The following is a 20,080-nucleotide window of genomic DNA, read 5'->3' as shown; positions in this document are numbered from 1 at the left end:
ATATTAAGTCTGTGCCCTCATTGACAATAAGTAAGGGTTTTTAGATTAAGGCTTCATTACACAGATACTGATTAAATCATGTTATCCCTTTTTTGCGATTTAAAAAAACTTAAAAGGTTTAAGACATTTTATCTCACATTTTGGTTTTGTTTTTTAATTAATGTAGCCTTAAACCAATCTGTTATCCATTTAGGGAACAATAAAATGTTTGCAAATATTATTTATCAAAGTTGACGACGTTATAAGCCAGGTTGTCACTAACGTGACAACAAACATTTATTTAAAGAAAAAACATTTAACAAAATTGCCATGGCTTACAGAGACACACTAGACTTTTTTTTTTGTGTGTGTGTGTGTGTGTGTGTGTGTGGTTTTGTTAAACATGATTGTGTGCTACCATTAAACTATCTATATCAACAACACCAGATAGGATGTACCTCTACATAACAGTAAAATCATGTACACATATTAAATAGGTAAACCTTAACATTTATTAAAAAAATAAAAATACACTATTCCAACATCCTAACCTGATATTAGGTTAGATTAGGTTTTAAGGTCAATCAGCGTCTTTAGCTTTACGACGTACAGCACAAAACCCCCAGAGGATATGGGTGTGTGTGTGGATTGGTAGTTATCACGTGATAGGGGGGCCCAAATGAGCAATGACAGGATTTTTTATGAAGTGGAGCAGACCCATGGTTTGCCTGAGGGGTTAGGTTCAACTTAGGTTAACATCTATCATTGCGTAATAAGCAAACATGAAATTATATTTTACCTATGGTTTGTTACTGATGTTCCTAGTTTCGCGTATTTTTTCTGAAACAAACTTTTCTTTTCAAACTTAGGCAGCATTCATATATTAGCCTTTTTCATACATTGTAAATAGATTTCTTCACTAGTGTCAACTTATGTGTGAGCTTTTGTAAACTCATCAGACGTTCTCAGGTGTCTTTTCATAATTTGTTCACAGTTTTCTTCGCTAGTGACAACTTATGTCTGAGATTTTTTTTTTTTTTGTAAATTCATCAGATGTTCTTACTTGTGTATTTTCTTAAACAAACATTTTGCTTTTCAAACTTAGGCAGTCTTCATACATTTGTCTTTTCATACGTTGTTCATATTTTTTATTCGTTAGTGTCAACTTATGTCTGAGATTTTGTAAATTCATCAGATGTTTCTTACTTGTGTATTTTCTGAAACAAACATTTTGCTTTTCAAACTTAGGCAGTCTTCATACATTTGTCTCTTCATACACTTGTTCAAAGTTTTTTCTTCGCTAGTGTCAACTTATGTCTGAGATTTTGTAAATTCATCAGATGTACTTACTTGTGTATTTTCTTAAACAAACATTTGCTTTTCAAACTTAGGCAGTCTTCATACGTTTGTCTTTTCATACGTTGTTCATAGTTTTTATTCGTTAGTGACAACTTATGTCTGAGATTTTGTAAATTCATCTGATGTTCTTACTTGTGTATAGGTTGGTTTCACGTGACGTCACATTGCTGCTTCGCGAAAGCGCGAAACTCAGATGGAGGGCAGGAAGTGAAGTAGCTGGATCTGCCGTATGTTAAAATGCCTATGTTTTGTGTAATTTACGGCTGTTTCAATCGGTCTAACCGAGAAAAAGGGAAAGGGGTTTATAGAGTTCCAAAGATTGTCGTTCATAAAGGTGAAAAATGTAAAAATCTCACAAAACAACGACGGAAAAAGTGGATTTTAAGCGTACGTCTGCCGTCGGGAGGAGCAAACTCTGCTAATGCCAGCAGCGATCACTTCGTCGGAGGTATGTTGATATATAACTTGGTTTTTTTGGCTGTGTTTATATAACATTAGGTTGATGTTAAATGCTTGTTTACGTAGTAATAATTATTAAGTAACCAGTAGTCTAATGGACCTCATTTCTACTTTTTAGGCTGCCCTACTGCTTTGTGTGATGCTAAGTCGGATTGAGCTCCGACATTTAACCTCGGTTAACTTACCAAAAACTAAACTCAAATCATAGGCATCTCTGCCACGAGAGCAGATGACGAAGTTTAAGTAACACAAACAAAGACGGTCGGAATGTACAGAGGCTAATAGACAGCTGAGAGCCCGGATCTGACGCAGACAGCCGAGAGCTTCGAACCGAAGCAGCCAGCTGACAACTACTCACAATCAGAGGGCATCAGTGGGAATGGGACATTAAATGATCAAGGAAAATTATTGTACTAAGATGTGTAACTAGCATTATTATTAAATGTTACAAACGTGATTGTCAGAAAATCACCCTGTGTAATTGGACCAGAGAACTTGAATATTTGTAAAAAGGTTGTCAACAAACTCCACAAAAATTCACATAATTCATATTCAATTTTTGAATATTGTGCAAAAGTTGACGAAGATGACAAAGTTCTACACAGGGCTCCCCAACTTCTTAGTTTTAATTCAGATTTTTTAGCTGTGCGAACCCTACATCACATGTGGTCGTATGTCTGTGCTGTCTAAATTTGAATAGTTCATTTGAGTTTGCTAAATAAATGTAAGAGCTGTCCAAATTGACATTAATTAACATTTATATAGTCAGAGCGCATAGAATTACATTTATTGTGCAATAAACACATATTCACAGTTGGGTTTAAGGTGTCATTAAATAAAAAACAGAAATGAGATAAAATGTTTCTCTGAAAACGATAGATATGTGCATGCATCCGCGTATGTTCTCTAACCGTCAGAGACCGATCTTTGAATACTGTTCATGAAATGTTTCAACATTTATTTAGTTTAAAATAAATAGACTTTAGTCTAAAGATCGACCTCCGGTTGTTTTGGTACAATTCATTGCTTAAATATATACGTACTGAATATTTCATTAAATAAATTTGTAATGTTACAAACTTTTAGATCCTGCAGTGTCTCCCCTAAAATAGGCTCTGGTGCTCTACCTAAAATCTAAAATAAACCTTTTAGTTTTTGTCAATGGGGGCTGAATTACATTTATTTTATCAACACAGAGTTTTAGAAACAGTACGGTCCACTGAACACCACCGCTGTTCAGACACACTAGGGCCGCTGGGTGATAACGTATGGTGAGGAGAGACTCATAAAAACTGTCCATCCAGAAACCGACCGCACAAAACAACAAACTTTTTTCACATCAATAAATATGACGAGCACTCGCAAGACAAGAAACACACGCTGGAATACCATGTTCAAGAAACCTTTTATTTTGACAATGCGTACCGTGTTACATTTATCGTAAATACACATGTACACACTTGGAAATTAGATGACATTAATGAATTCAAACCAGTAGAGGGGCTGAAATGTTTTAAAACATTTAAAAGTTTCTTAACGGTAGATATGAACACGCATCCGCGTATGTTCTCTATTGTAAACGCCGGAGCACGATCTAATGGCGTGATCAGAATACGGGGCATGAAAAGATTCAACTTTTATTTAAATAAACAGACTTTAGTCTAAAGAATGTGTTATTGTCGGCCCCCGGTGGTTTTGGCACAGTTCATTGTTCAAGTTCAAGTTCAAGTATGCTTTATTGTCAATTTTCCACATATACAGTACATACATGCAGAGAATCGAAATTGCGTTACTCTCAGAACCGGGTGCTTACAGATAACATTTAAATTAAAGCCTAAAAATCTAGAACAAATATAAATTGTAGAAACAACTATACAATAAGGGAATATGAAAAAAAGAAGAAAAACAAAGGCATATAATAAAATAAAAAAATATTGTTAAATAAAGCAGTGCAAGGCAAATGACAAATATAGTGCAAATCAGTGAAGTGAACAACTGTGCAGATAAAATAAATTTAGTGCAAAACAGATCCGTTAAAAAATATCTTAAGTCTGATTGAAAGTGACAGGGGCTCAGAGCAGTTATTTTATTTAACTGACTTATGAGGTAGTGGAATGACATCTATCATTGAAATACCCATACTGAATATTTCATTAAATAATTTGTGATGTTACAAGCAAAAGCTTTATTTTAGTCAGAGTGTCCATATTACACATTACCACTGCGGTTTTAAAAGACACTAGTTTACAATCAGCCCTCTGCTGTGAATTATCTCTCACACACAGACGCTCACAGCTCAGCTTCTGAACGCTGACTGACCAGTAAAATAGCTTATAGTTAAATAGACAATATCAGATTTAAGTTTAACCAGTTACAACTAAAATATTTGATTCTTGTGTGACTTTAAAGAAGTCTCTTGACAAAACAAACGTTTATATCAAGCTGTATTTGTCATTACACACAGCCACTTTACCTAAAATCTAAAATAATACTTTATTTTTGTCAGAGCAGACAATATAAGACTTGTTGTATAATATACACATATTCACACCTGGTTTTAAGAAGCATTTAATTAAAAATAAACCCCTAAAATGGGATGAACACGTCTTAAAAACATTTAAAAAGTTTATTAACGTCAGATATAAGTTCTCTGTCACCATCGGCAGGGGCGCCGTAAAGGGGGGAAAAGTTAGGACGATTCTAAGGGCCCATGAACTTTTGAGGGCCCCAGCCAAGGACTGTGCCGCACACGCAACCCCCTTCAGCTGAGCCCTCTTAGCTCCGCCCCGTCTTTACTCTGCGTTTTAGCGCCGTCTTCAATCCACGGTCTCACAGTGCGTGTGAACTTCAGAAGAGAACAAGGTGTGTGTATTTACTGCTATTTCCTATGATATCTGCATATGTGCACTTCCTTCCCAGCTAACAATTTTACGTTATAAAAACGTTCCCGGAACATCTTACGAAAGTTTGGAGAACGTTTTTTTTTTAACGTTCTTACAACGTTAAAAGCGTCCAGTTTTTTAGACGTGGTATTAACGTTAATGTGTGGTTATAAGAACGTTATTCAAAACGTTTTTAGAAAGGTTGTTATATTAATGGTCTAATAACGTTTTTAAAAACGTTATTGAAACGTTCCATTCACCATTATATTCATGTTCTCAGAACGTTTTCCTAACGTACGTTACAGGTTATAAAAACATTGTTTAAACGTTCTTACACAGTACAAACGTCCAGTTTTTTAGACGTAGTATTAACGTTATTGTTTGGTTACAAGAACGTTTTTAAAAACGTTTCTAGAATGGTTCGGTTTGTTGTTATGTTAATGTTCTAAGAACGTGTTTCAAAACGTTATTAAAACATTCCAATCACCATGATATTATTGTTCTCAGGACGTTTTTAAAACTGTTCTTGAAACGTCCCATTTGCCATTATATTAATGTCCTACGAACGTTTTTCTAACGTTTGTAACTGGTTACAAAAACATTCGGTTGAAACGTTCTAGGAACGTTAAAAACGTCCAGTTTTTTAGACGTAATATTAACGTTATTGTTTGGTTACAAGAACGTTTTTAAAAACGTTTCTAGAATGGTTCGGTTTGTTGTTATGTTAATGTTCTAAGAACGTGTTTCAAAACGTTATTAAAACATTCCAATCACCATGATATTATTGTTCTAAGGACGTTTTTAAAACCGTTCTTGAAACGTCCCATTTGCCATTATATTAATGTTCTAGGAACGTTTTTCTAACGTTTGTAACTGGTTACAAAAACATTCGCTTGAAACGTTCTAGGAACGTTAAAAACGTCCAGTTTTTTAGACGTAGTATTAACGTTATTGTTTGGTTACAAGAACGTTTTTAAAAACGTTTCTAGAATGGTTCGGTTTGTTGTTATGTTAATGTTCTAAGAACGTGTTTCAAAAAGTTATTAAAACATTCCAATCACCATGATATTACTGTTCTAAGGACGTTTTTAAAACCGTTCTTGAAACGTCCCATTTGCCATTATATTAATGTTCTAGGAACGTTTTTCTAACGTTTGTAACTGGTTACAAAAACATTTGGCTTGAAACGTTCTAGGAACGTTAAAAACGTCCAGTTTTTTAGACGTAGTATTAACGTTATTGTTTGGTTACAAGAACTTTTTTAAAACCGTTTCTAGAATGGTTCGGTTTGTTGTTTTATTAATGTTGTAGGAACAAGTTTAAAAACGTTATTAAAACATTCCATTCACCATGATATTAATGTTCTAAGGACGTTTTAAAAACGTTCTTAAAACATTCTTTTCACCATTATATTAATGTTCTTAAAACGTTTTTCTAATGTTTGTGACAGGTTATAAAAACATTGTTTTAAACGTTTTTTAGACGTAGTATTAACGTTACTGTTTGGTTATAAGAACGTTATTTAAAACGTTTTTAGAAAGGTTCAATCTGTTGTTATAATAATGTTCTAAGGACATTTTTAAAAACATTATTAAAACATTCCATTCACCATTACATTAATGTTCTCAGAACGTTTTTCTAACGTTTGTAACAGGTTACAAAAACATTATGTTCTAAACGTTCTTAGAACGTTAAAAACTAAGTTTTGACATTTTTATAAACGTTGTTTGGTTATGATAACGTTATTAGAACGTTTTTAGAACGTTCCAGTCTTGTTATAAAAATTTTCAAATAACTTTAAAACATTATAATGTTTCATCCCCATTATATTAACGTTTTCCTAACGCTTGCATTAAACTACAAAAACTTTGCTGAAGGTTTTTTGGTTATAAGAACATTATTCAAAACATTTTTAGAGGAACATTCAAGTCACTTGTCAGGGACAGAAGACAACAGAGGCAGAGAGTAAAATCAAACAGTTTATTAAAAGTTGTGGTAAACTGTAATGGTAAAAAATGAAAGTCCAAGTGAAGAGCAGGCACAAACACACCACCCAGTCACAGGTGTATTCCAGAGTATCCAAATATCCAACACAAATGACGACAATGGCTGAAAGCCTCTGGTAGATAGAGTCAGATTAGTCCATGCAGCATACAAACATAGCTAGCACTGGACAGTGTGTTTGTGTGTGAGGTAGGGGTTGAACCAACTAGTCGACTAGTCGACTAGTCGACCTTAATGCCATGTCGTGACGCTTTAAGCCTGAGGTCGACTAGTCGCGTTGATCACACAGACAGTGGACTAAACGCTACTACAGCTAGTCATCTATTTCTTTCCAAGATCTTTTTGTGTGAAGTGAAAAAATCCCTCACACTCAGTTTTTCATAACTTGCCTGTTTGTACTTAATAAACCAATAAAAAACATTTGGCGCGAGGTCACTGTATTTGGTTTCGCACGCTCACAAGGTTTGCGAAAAGTAAATGCTTGAGGCTATTTTTAAAAATAAATTAATAATAGATAAATTCCTTTATTCGAATAGTAAATAAAATACAGCAATAAAATAATTAAAATTAAAGTCTCTCCTGGTTGTGTTCCAAATTATTAACATTATGTCTTTTAGGCTAACAGTTAAGTGCAGAGTAAGATTTGTTTCTGTAAATCCTCAGACATTATTTTTACCACTTAATTAAGTTTTGCTTTGTAGAAAGCATTTCTTTTAAATGAATTTCGTTTTGTATAAATTGTATCTTAATTTTAATAAATGTTTCATCAACCAATTGCATGTATTTAATTAATAAAAAGCAAATATAGCAGAGAATTTAATAACCGGTCCGTGCATGAAGGCGCCGGCAAGGCTCGTTCACTTGCATTGCATTGTTAACTAGAACGCACCTCATCATAAATGAATAAAACGTAGGTCTATATGCCTCATACATTTGCATTAAATATATTTGCTGTATTTCTAGAGCAGACAAGGGCTTTCAGACCTGCCTTAGCCGGTGTGTCTTTTACGCATTCTGAAGGTGCCCGTTTTATCGTGTTGCAGTCTATTAGGCAACTTTTCGCATAAGATGGGTTTAGATTTGGAAATACATGACATCTACATTTCAGTGGTAACAGATAAGGTGATGATGATCATCCTCTGTCTTTATTATTGTTAGCAGCACTACCTCAAACTAAAGCGCAGTCTCTTCGGAGCTGTCATTTTTTTTAAATGAGCCGCGGCAATTTTCAAATGAGCTTCACAAACGACCTTGTACCTAAACTATTTCGAAACTAAGCAGCCATTTGTCCTCCGATTCGGCGCCACGTTTTTGGGACTCATGTTCCACGCTGTAGGGGATTTAAAAAAGTGTGTTTGTTTGTGAGCCGGAGGCAGAGCGCAGAGAGATGCGACAGAGTTGCGAAATTGCAGGCGCGGCTCGAAATGGCTGTTATTTCAAACAGCGTAGCATATTTTAAACCAGCTAATGAGGCTCGGTGGCCGGTCAAGAAAATTTTTAGTTTTCGCCATCCCTAGTTAACATTAAGTTGCAACATAGGAGCTGTATAATTTTAGCATTGTTATGCCGTCATGCATCGATTAAAAAATGCTCTGAAACTGGACTAAGTGTTGCATTGTTACGTTAAGTTGCAACATATGAGCTGTATAATTTTTTTAATTTAAGTTGCAACATAAGCTGTATAATCAGCATCTGTATTAATGTTCTGCTAATAAATTGTGGCATGTTGCAAAGCAGTCCCATCTCTTGTGTTTTGTATGATTGACATCAACGACTAGTCGACGTTGACTCGACTTTGATGTCATAACAGTCGACTTTAAATAATTTGAAGTCGTTCAACCCCTAGTGTGAGGGTCTTAAATGGTGCAGAGATGATAAGGTGTGCCAGGTGATCGTGATTAGTAATTGGGTGATTTTGATCTGGTGAAGTGAGTGAGGGAAAACCTGGCAAATCCGTTACATCACTCATATAAACAAAGTTTTTTATATATATTTAAAAAAATAACCTTCCTTTCACTTAAATATTCTCAAAGTTTTTGTATGTAAATGTTATTGCAATTATATTTGTCTCTAAAATTCCAATATAGAAATTATAAAATGGAAAGCTAAAAGATTATTCATTAGCCTTCCCACCCCACAGTTGAGTCAATACTGGATCATTGAAATAATCAATTAGATTAAAATAAAATGTGACTGAATCACAAAAACCAGTCATAAGTACCACAGGTAAATTTGTAGCAATAGCCAACAATTCATTTTATAGCTCAAAATTTTAGATTTTGATTTATGCCAAAAAGCATTAGGATATTAATCGGACTAGGCATTTTATTTTTCTCATCCTTAAATTTACTTAAATTTCTTTAAATCTAGGGCTGGGCCGATACAACTTTTTCCATGTCTGATACCGATGTCGATACCATAACCTTGAGTATTTGTTGATACCTAAACCTAACCAGTTACAAACGTTAGAAAAACGTTCTGAGAACATTAATATAATGGTGAATACAATGTTTTAAGAACGTTTTTAAAACATCCTAAGAACATTAATATCATGGTGAATGCAATGTTTTAATAACGTTTTTAAACTTGTTCATAGAACATTAATATAATAAAAACCGAACCATTCTAGAAACGTTTTTAAAAACGTTCTTGTAAACCAAACAATAACTTTAATACTACGTTTAAAAAACTGGACGCTTTTAACGTTCCAAGAACGTTTCAACCGAATGTTTTTGTAACCAGATACAAACGTTAGAAAAACGTTCCTAGAACATTAATATAATGGCAAATGGGACGTTTCAAGAACGGTTTTAAAAACGTCCTTAGAACAGTAATATCATGGTGATTGGAATGTTTTAATAACGTTTTGAAACACGTTCTTAGAACATTAACATAACAACAAACCGAACCATTTTAGAAACGTTTTTAAAAACGTTCTTGTAACCAAACAATAACGTTAATACTACGTCTAAAAAACTGGACGTTTTTTACCTTCCTAGAACGTTTCAACCGAATGTTTTTGTAACCAGTTACAAACATTAGAAAAACGTTCCTAGAACATTAATATAATGGCAAATGGGACGTTTCAAGAACAGTTTTAAAAACGTCCTGAGAACAATAATATCATGGTGATTGGAATGTTTTAATAACGTTTTGAAACACGTTCTTAGAACATTAACATAACAACAAACCGAACCATTCTAGAAACGTTTTTAAAAACGTTCTTGTAACCAAACAATAACGTTAATACTACGTCTAAAAAACTGGACGTTTTTTACCTTCCTAGAACGTTTCAACCGAATGTTTTTGTAACCAGTTACAAACATTAGAAAAACGTTCCTAGAACATTAATATAATGGCAAATGGGACGTTTCAAGAACAGTTTTAAAAACGTCCTGAGAACAATAATATCATGGTGATTGGAATGTTTTAATAACGTTTTGAAACACGTTCTTAGAACATTAACATAACAACAAACCGAACCATTCTAGAAACGTTTTTAAAAACGTTCTTGAAACCAAACAATAACGTTAATACTACGTCTAAAAAACTAGACGTTTGTACTGTGTAAGAACTTTTAAACGAAGTTTTTATAACCTGTTACGAACGTTAGAAAAACGTTCTGAGAACATGAATATAATGGTGAATGGAACGTTTCAATAACGTTTTTAAAAACGTTATTAGACCATTAATATAACAACAGACTGAACCTTTCTAAAAACGTTTTTAATAACGTTCTTATAACCACACATTAACGTTAATACCATGTCTAAAAAACTGGACGCTTTTAACGTTGTAAGAACGTTAAAAAAAAACCTTTTCCAAACTTTCGTTAGACGTTCCTGGAACGTTTTTATAACGTAAAATTGTTAGCTGGGGTACTCCCTTCTACAATATTCGATCTGGCCATTTTTGACAATATCGGACTAATATCAATACTGCATATCGGATCGGCTCACCCCAATTTAAATCACCAGAAGATACATTTTTATGCTAACATTTGTAGAATATTCCACTATGCAATGGAAATGTTGTAATGCTTACAATACAATTATAACATTTTCAATGCTACTATTGTAAGAAAGTTACATTGCATACACAATGGTAACGTTTTCAAAGCTACAGTTTTAAAAACTTTACATTACATACACAATAGTAACGTTTTCAATGCTAGGGTATGAAGAACGTTCTGCTCACTATGCAAATATAATGTTTGCAATGCTACCATTTGAAGAACGTTACATTACATACACAATAGTAACGTTTTCAATACTAGGGTGTGTAGAACGTTCTGCTAACTATGCAAATATAATGTTTGCAATGCTACCATTTGAAGAACGTTACATTACATACACAATAGTAACGTTTTCAATACTAGGGTGTGTAGAACGTTCTGCTAACTATGCAATTAAAACGTTGTCAATGCTACCCTTTTAAGAACGTTACATTACATACACAATAGTAACGTTTTCAATACTAGGGTGTGTAGAACGTTCTGCTAACTATGCAATTAAAACGTTGTCAATGCTACCCTTTTAAGAACGTTACATAACATACACAATGGTAACGTTTTCAATGCTACAGTTTTAAGAACAGTACATTAAATACACAATAGTAACGTTTTCAATGCTAGGGTATGAAGAACGTTCTGCTAACTATGCAAATATAATGTTTGCAATGCTACCATTTGAAGAACGTTACATTACATACACAATAGTAACGTTTTCAATACTAGGGTGTGTAGAACGTTCTGCTAACTATGCAATTAAAACGTTGTCAATGCTACCCTTTTAAGAACGTTACATAACATACACAATGGTAACGTTTTCAATGCTACAGTTTTAAGAACAGTACATTAAATACACAATAGTAACGTTTTCAATGCTAGGGTATGAAGAACGTTCTGCTAACTATGCAAATATAATGTTTGCAATGCTACCATTTGAAGAACGTTACATTACATACACAATAGTAACGTTTTCAATACTAGGGTGTGTAGAACGTTCTGCTAACTATGCAATTAAAACGTTGTCAATGCTACCCTTTTAAGAACGTTACATAACATACACAATGGTAACGTTTTCAATGCTACAGTTTTAAGAACAGTACATTAAATACACAATAGTAACGTTTTCAATGCTAGGGTATGAAGAACGTTCTGCTAACTATGCAAATATAATGTTTGCAATGCTACCATTTGAAGAACGTTACATTACATACACAATAGTAACGTTTTCAATACTAGGGTGTGTAGAACGTTCTGCTAACTATGCAATTAAAACGTTGTCAATGCTACCCTTTTAAGAACGTTACATAACATACACAATGGTAACGTTTTCAATGCTACAGTTTTAAGAACAGTACATTAAATACACAATAGTAACGTTTTCAATACTAGGGTATGAAGAACGTTCTGCTAACTATGCAAATTTAATGTTTGCAATGCTACCGTTTGAAGAACGTTTCATTACATACACAATAGTAACGTTTTCAATGCTAGGGTGTGTAAAACGTTCTGCTAACAATGCAATTATAACGTTTTCAATGCTACAGTGTTAAAAACGTTACATTACATACACAGTGGTAACGTTTTCCATGCTAGGGTGTGCAGAAAGTCCTGATAACAAAGCAATTATAACGTTTGCAATGCTACCGTTTTAAGAACATTATCTTACATACAAAATGGTAATGTTTTCAATGTTGCCGTTTTAAGATTGTTACATTACATACACAATGGTAACGTTTTCCATGCTAGGGTATGTAAAACGTTTTGCTAACAATGCATTTATAACATTTGCAATGCTACCGTTTTAAGAACGTTATATTACATACAAAATGGTAATGTTTTCAATGTTGCCGTTTTAAGGACGTTAGATTACATACACAATGGTAACGTTTCCAATGCTAGGGTGTGCAGAACGTTCCGCTAACAATGCAATTATAATGTTTGCAATGCTACTGTTTTAAGAACGTTACATTACATACACAATGGTAACATTTGCAATGCTTGGGTGTGTAGAACGTTCCACTAACAATACAATAAAAACGTTTCTAATGCTAACGTTTTAAGGACGTTTATTAATTGCAGATAACGTTAGGGAAACGTTCTACTAATGTTTTTGCAAGAACGTTTTTGGATAACTTTGGGAGAATCTTTACAGAACGTTAGCCAAAGTTATAAGAACGTTCCCTGTTAGCTGGGTTACTATAAATGCAGTTTACACAATGTGACGCTGGAGCAATACAATGCAGTTTTCTTTCCACTGTAAAGTCTTCGCTCTGTTCACCCCAGTTTAAAAAAACACAAGGTGATTTACGTTCCCTGTTTTATGTTATGATTCTAACGCGAAGTCAGCCCTTATAAGCTGTTTAAATAACACAGTCTTACCCCATGGCGTCAATATTTGACGACACTTGACCATGCGTCAATATGTTGACGCGGAGGGTATACCTTTCGCGTCATTTTTTGACGAACTGGGGACTTCAATACTATTACGTCCGTTGCATTCTCTTTCCTATTTTCTTACCATTTTCGCGTCGGTTTAGGGTTAGATTACGCAAAATTAAACAGTGTACGCGAAATTAAACAGTTGTTACCTGGCGTTGGGGTTAGAGTTAGGTACGCGAAATTAAACAGTTGTCACCTGGCGTTGGGGTTAGAAGTTAGGTTTGAGTAGGGATGTCATTATGTAAATCTAACCCTAAACCGACGCGAAAATGGTAAGAAAATAGGAAAGAGAATGCAACGGACTTAATAGTATTGAAGTCCCCAGTTCGTCAAAAAATGACGCGAAAGGTATACCCTCCGCGTCAACATATTGACGCATGGTCAAATGTCGTCAAATATTGACGCCATGGGGTGAGACTGGGTTGGTTTAAATTAACGTAGCCCGTATAAGCTAATTAACATAAACTAGAAATGCGATCGGTTACACACTGTTTTGTTTTGTAACGCAATATGCCAAGGAAGGATTTGTATGCAGTCGTAAATCGAGTTGGTTGTGATAAAACTGAAATGCAACTAAGGCTAAACTAGTCAAATTATGTATATTAAAGCTTCTCAACTTGCAACAGGGTTAAGAAATCAATGGAAATCTATGTCGTAATCTGCTATAGTTGTCATTCATTTTATTTTAGAGCCCCGTTGATTAAAAAACAGTCTGAAGAATCATTTAATAACAGTATAGCTGTTTTCTTAAAGACTAACTAAACCCTAAACCAACTTTTTTAGTTAATGATCTGTAAGAATGGGGTTTTATTAGTGCTGTTCATTGATTTTAGTAAGTTTTTTGACATTTGGATATAAAGTGTTTCAATACTACAATATATGGTGTAAAAACGTCTGAGTGCTGCCCTCTTCAGGTTGAACGGTGGCTACTGCAGTTGAATTTTCCTATTGAATGTTGGGTCCAAAAAATGCCTCACCAAGCTCACCACGCCGCTTTGGTCAAGCATTGTTGACCCAGTCTTATTTCAGGCAGAATGTACATAGAAAAGATGCATTGTTGTTGTTCGCCATTTTTAAATGTTACAATGTCATGTGTGTAACAGCTCAAGTATACAGTATGTCACTAAGACTGTCTCTTAAAATCAGACTAAAGCCTCAAATCTTATTGTGAGATAAAAAGCATCACAGTTTAATTTCAAGCATTCATTTCACTATGATTTCAATCGCTGACATGACATTACTCAGTCAACATTAAAGATATCAAGTTTATATTTTCACAAATGTTCTTTACATTATATAGGATGATTTTATGTGGAAAACAGTAAATCACAAAGAAATACTTCAGCTGGGTTTTCACAGGCATGGTCACATTTATCTTTAATCTTTAAGAATGTTGCATTTTCTCTGAATATTTGATTTAATGTACTGTATTTTTCAATTAAATTTGCATTGCACTATAAATTATCTTAGCTGCAGACATTTTAGGTATCTATAAATACTGATAACTGTGGTCAAAACAATAGCAAAATAAATAGTTCTGTATTATTAAATTACAGACAAAGATTTTGAATAGCTACAGTAGGTTGGATTGTATGTTTGGTACAAAATGGGTATGGGGGGGCCTGACCCCCTATTTGTTCATAGGGCCCAAAATTGCTAGCGGCGCCCCTGACCATCGGTGCATGTCTTAATCAGAGACTTGGTTAAAGAATCCCCTAAATCTAAAATAAACCCCCTATTTTGCCATAGTGGACAGAATTACATTTATTAAGTTTATTTTAAAACGGCAGATATGTACGCTCACCCGGCCCGTTGCCAGGCACCACCGGAGAGTGATCTTTAATACGCGTGAAACTATAGAGCAGGTCATGAAAAGATTCACGGAACTCATGAACCGTTTAAAATTTTATTTAGTTTAGACTTTCGCCTAAAGATTGTAGTATTGACGGCGCCGAAGGTTATGGCTTAGGTCATTGCTTAAACTATACACGTATACGGAATATTTAATTAAATAACATGTGATGTTACAATCAAAAGTTTTAATCAGAGCCTTGTTCATGATTTGTCTAAATCTAAAATAAACATTTACTTTTTGTCACCGTAATGGTGAATTATTTTACCAACATTGAGTTTTTTTTAGAAATCTTTACTCGTTTACAACAATGCACCCCGTTGTGAGACACGCAGTGAAAGAATCGCACGGGCTAGAAGGGAGGGGGAGCACACACCGGCTGGTTGTATAAACTGACAGAAGCTGAAAAGTCTAAAACAATAAAACTTTTTTGACAGCAATAAACATGACAGCATACACTTGACACAAAACACACACGCAGGAAAAACAACACGTTGATTGACACATCGTAAAACGATCACAGTCCGGACACTCGCTGTCTAAACTAGACAGCTTGTACAACTTTTGATTGATAGTCCCGCCCCCCTGTCAAAACACGACCTGTCAAAACACGACCTGTCAAGGGGGTCATAAATCATTACTTTGACGAATGGTGGACCGCTATAACTACTAGCAGAGATAATTCAATTTTTGTGACAGACTTTTCATAGAGATCCCATTCAGAGCGATCTTTAAAACAGACACGGACATGCAGCCGCTTGCCATAGGGCAATACTTCCTGGTTTAAAAAGATGCGGAAGGGCGCCACCTGGTGGATAATAGCGGTATTGCGGAAAGACGGAAAATCTCGTCATTGGCGGGGAAGCGTTTTCTCTTAATTGGCGGGGAAAGAGTTAAAGATGATACCAGACGACTTGGTGGTTCTGCTGCACAGAACTGGTGTCTCTTGAGGCTCTTACCAATCTATATAGGCCATAAAATGCAAAATGCCATGGACAGTGAGGTTTGGCAGTTGTGCCTTAAACTGAAGGAAATTGTTGAGCTGATTTGAAAAATAAGTCATAATGAAATAGGCGAGTAAGAGTCTGAAAGCAAAGCATCACTACTTGTTGCACTATGCAGACCTTATTCTACATTTTGGCCCATTGATTCGCTTGTGAAGTAAACATTCATATTTTAAGAACTGTGCAAGGAAACTGCATAATTTTGTTCATCTTTGCAAAACTTTGGCAGAAAGGCACCAGTTGCTTCAGTCCTATCTAGCTTGTGGTAATTTATTCCCTCCTAAAATTCAGTCTGTCAGCGAATCACACGAACACAATGACCAGTTATATATTACAGAAATAGAACATTCAATAAGGACAGCTAACTGTGTCACTCAAGAGTACTTCAGAAGTATCAGGGGTTGTTTATAAAGGAACCAAATATACCAATGGCCTTGTAGTTATTGTAGACCACAGCAGGTGTGGGTACATCTTTGGAAAAATATCACTGATACTTTTAAATCCAACTGATGTCTACTTTGTTGTCAAACTGTTTGACTCTGTGCTATTGTCTGACCTTGGAGTTCACTTTCTGCACAACTCTGATCTTAAGTATGTGTGTGTTAATGCTGACAATCTCTTGGATTACTATCCCCTTCCGGTGTATGAAGTGGCAGGCCTTTCTTTGGTGTCATTACATCACTCAATATGTTCTTTTTAACTTTAGATACTGAGCTGATTCAACAAGAAATCACAAAAATTCTTCCAGAATTGGACATTCAAAAATTTAATGCAATAGTCAATCATCTTTGTTTTGTGGTGGGCGTTGAAAGCACACAGGACCTTGCGCTAGTAGAGCTGACAGACCTTCAGGACATCTTATTTCCAATACAATGTCGAAAACTAATGATGGCTTTTAAACGAAGAGTTAAGGCAAATCCATTCTGATTCCATGTTTAATCATATTTTGTGATCATTATTTTCAACATCATATTCCATAATATTTGTAGACTTTTTTCTGAAACACAACAAAGTCCTAGACAATGTACTCCTATAATGTCTCATATAAATGCATTTAATGTTTCACTTTGTTCCTCTTTATGTATTTTTAAAGCATCAAGAGACCAAGTGGATGAGACCCCATTAGAAATCACATTTACCTCATTACCACCACCAGAGTCCTTATCTGAACAGCCATCCACTTCTTACACTCCTCCAAATTCATACTGGCTCAATATGTTTCAGATTCCTTGGAACCACATGCCTCCAGCACTTCTTCATGCGACATCCAATAATGAGAAGGCTTCACTTGGACCAAGAAGAGAATTTATAAGAGTTGTTGTAGGAGCCATAAGGAAATTTTGCCCAAACCCAAGCTTAGCCGACTGTGGGGAAGTGGCAAGAAACATTTTTTCCAAATTTCCCCTAACATTTGGAGACTTTACAGAGGAAGGGGAACAACTGGGGAAAGGCTATAGTTCACTTCAGAGACAACTAAGAACCTGAGTAGAACATGTTAATAGAGACAATGTAGCACACAGGATCCATCAACCAAAAAGAACCAACACAGCAGATCAAGAACAAAACAGCACAACCAAAAAGGTTCGCTGTAAAGTTGATAGTTACGGGTGCATTAATTGGCAAACTACCTTCATGCCAGAAGGAGAGACCTCTGAATCTTTTGAAATGAAGAGCCAGACTTTATTAGAAATGTTTCAATCTGGAGGCCCAAGGTCTTGTGAATTGTCTGAAGTGGACAAACTAATAAAATGATTAATTTATGCCCCCCTCCTGTCATTAGTGACAAAGCACTGGAGTGGCCATATTTATTTTCTAAAAGAGGACTATGCAATCATTTTGAAACACTTACAGGTGTTGACATTAGCAGTTGCCTGAGTGAATACCAGAATGGAAAATGCATCCGGATTGTGAACTACTTTCAAAAACAGACATTAAAATGAAATGCCGAGGTCCAAGCTCTCCTTAAAGAAATTGAAGCCACACCAACAAACAATAACAAGACTGCCATATCAGCCATCCTACTGACAATGAAATACTTCAAAGAGAAGGAAAACTCTGTCTTCATTTTAGTAGATGTAAGTAATTAGTACATTACATGACTAGTAAAGGAATACCTTGAAAAAATTTATATAGGCCCAGTGTGGCCCCCCCTAAATGTGGGGTGTGAAATTATTATTACAAATTTTTTTGCGATTGTTGTTTTTTACATCCGTAATGGACTCTATGCACGGCGTTGCTTGACGTATTTCCGGTGAAATCTCAGGATGCTGGACTACTTCCGCCAGTCATAGAGCTCAATGATATTCAGGAACGTTGGTTGCCAAAATAGCCAAAATAACACTGCAAATTTTGTTGATGGTTGTTTAATTTACATAGAAATAACTTATACTTCACATTTAATACCATAATGACATTTAAAAGTATGAAAGTATATTTTTATAGACGGGAGAACCGAACTTCTAGCCACCACTGGTGTGTGTCATAGTGTTTACAGCATTAGACTCAAGCATGACAACTTCTACACTGCTACCCTGTATCTGCATTAACACTAGTTTTAGAAAGAAATTGCACTGATAACAGTGCTATTCATCTGTTGTTGATATACTTATGAATTTTGTATAATTGTTATCATCAGTACTAGCGAAGATAACATCTGTGGTTATACAAGCAAAATGTTAGAACAGTAAAAAACGAGTATTTTGCGCATTTGTGCTTTATTAATAACAAATGCAAAAGACAAATAGAAAATTCATATCAATGACAACAAGAATAACTTCAGAGAAAAATAAAACACACACACAACAAACTAAATACACGGGGTATTAATATAAACAAACAGCACAAGAAATAAACAAATAATGGAATAGATTTCTTAAATGGACTTTACCATAGTCAATAGTTCTTTTTGCGTTGTTATTTATATCCTATAAAGTTCCAAGATATGACTCAAAAATATCCAAGTAAAAATGTTTTGACAATCGATGTGAATATACAAAAAAAAAAGGTATTAAACGTCACATTTAATATAAGTCCTGCTGCAGTTCGTGTTGCTTTTTCCTCATATAGCAGTGAGATTTCATTTACGTCTTTTAATTTACCTGACACTTTAAGATAACATTACAAAGACATTAATCCTGAATCATAAAAACAGCACAATGTAAGCTCTGCTAGTATGATGAACATATCATAATGATTACAGAGATAAGACGACTTGCAACCTTTCTCGAGTTTGCACATCTGGACAATTCTTCACACATCACAGGTTGTAAATTTGGGTAAATCCAGCAAACGACGAGTAAATTTAGCGATTCTGCCATCACTCCTCTTTAAATCTCCCGTACCGGAAACTGAAGAGCAGCCTTGAGTCAAACGCGGAAGTTAAGCGTGCATAGAGTCCATTAGACAGTAGCATAAACATGGTATTTGGCCTGTTAATGCCTTTAGTGCACACTGCAAAAAATGATTTTCAAGAAAAATAATTCTTAGTATTTTTGTCTTGTTTTCAGTAAAAATATCAAAAAATTCTTAAATTAAGATTATTTTTCTTGATGAGCAAAACGACCCAAGAAAATAAGTCTAGTTTTTAAAGTGTTTTTTTTTTATTTAAGTGATTTTATGCATAAAACATGTATTTAGGGTTTAAGAAAAATGTTCAATATTTTTTTTCTTACCCCATTGGCAGATTTTTTGCTTGTTTTATGCACAAACTCACTTACATTTGATACATTTTGTCTAAAAACTAGACTTATTACTAGACTTAATGTTTAGATATTCTTACTGAAAAAAAAGACAAAAATACTAAGATTTTTTTTTCTTGAAAATCTTTTTTTTTGCAGTGCAGTGCAGAAAATGATATGACAAGAATAAGGTCTAAATGTAACTGGCCCCTAACAGTACAACTGGCCCCAGATTGGCCCTCCCAGTTGAAATGGTCTAGATCCGCCACTGTATAGGCCTGGTTTTACAGATTAAATGTGACATATTTAAAGAGTCTGGAACTAGGCTTATGTCTCGTCTTCAAAGCAAGGAAATACATCTTATTTCAAAAGGAATGACTAGTGGTATTTAATGCATTCTGACTTATTTACATTTT

At 34.7% G+C, this 20,080-nt stretch overlaps 1 protein-coding gene and 1 pseudogene across 1 annotated transcript in view; one reads left to right on the top strand and one right to left on the bottom strand.

Moving 5' to 3' along the window:
- LOC135780906 (mycocerosic acid synthase-like polyketide synthase) overlaps nt 1-20,080 on the bottom strand; it is a 75,324-nt gene that overhangs the window by 40,367 nt on the left and 14,877 nt on the right. The window lies entirely within an intron of this gene.
- LOC135781711 (uncharacterized) lies at nt 14,876-18,074 on the top strand (annotated as a pseudogene).

The sequence above is a fragment of the Paramisgurnus dabryanus genome, chromosome 23, assembly GCF_030506205.2.
Source record: "Paramisgurnus dabryanus chromosome 23, PD_genome_1.1, whole genome shotgun sequence".
Lineage (NCBI taxonomy): Eukaryota > Metazoa > Chordata > Actinopteri > Cypriniformes > Cobitidae > Paramisgurnus > Paramisgurnus dabryanus.
This window is presented reverse-complemented; position numbering and strand designations above follow the sequence as displayed.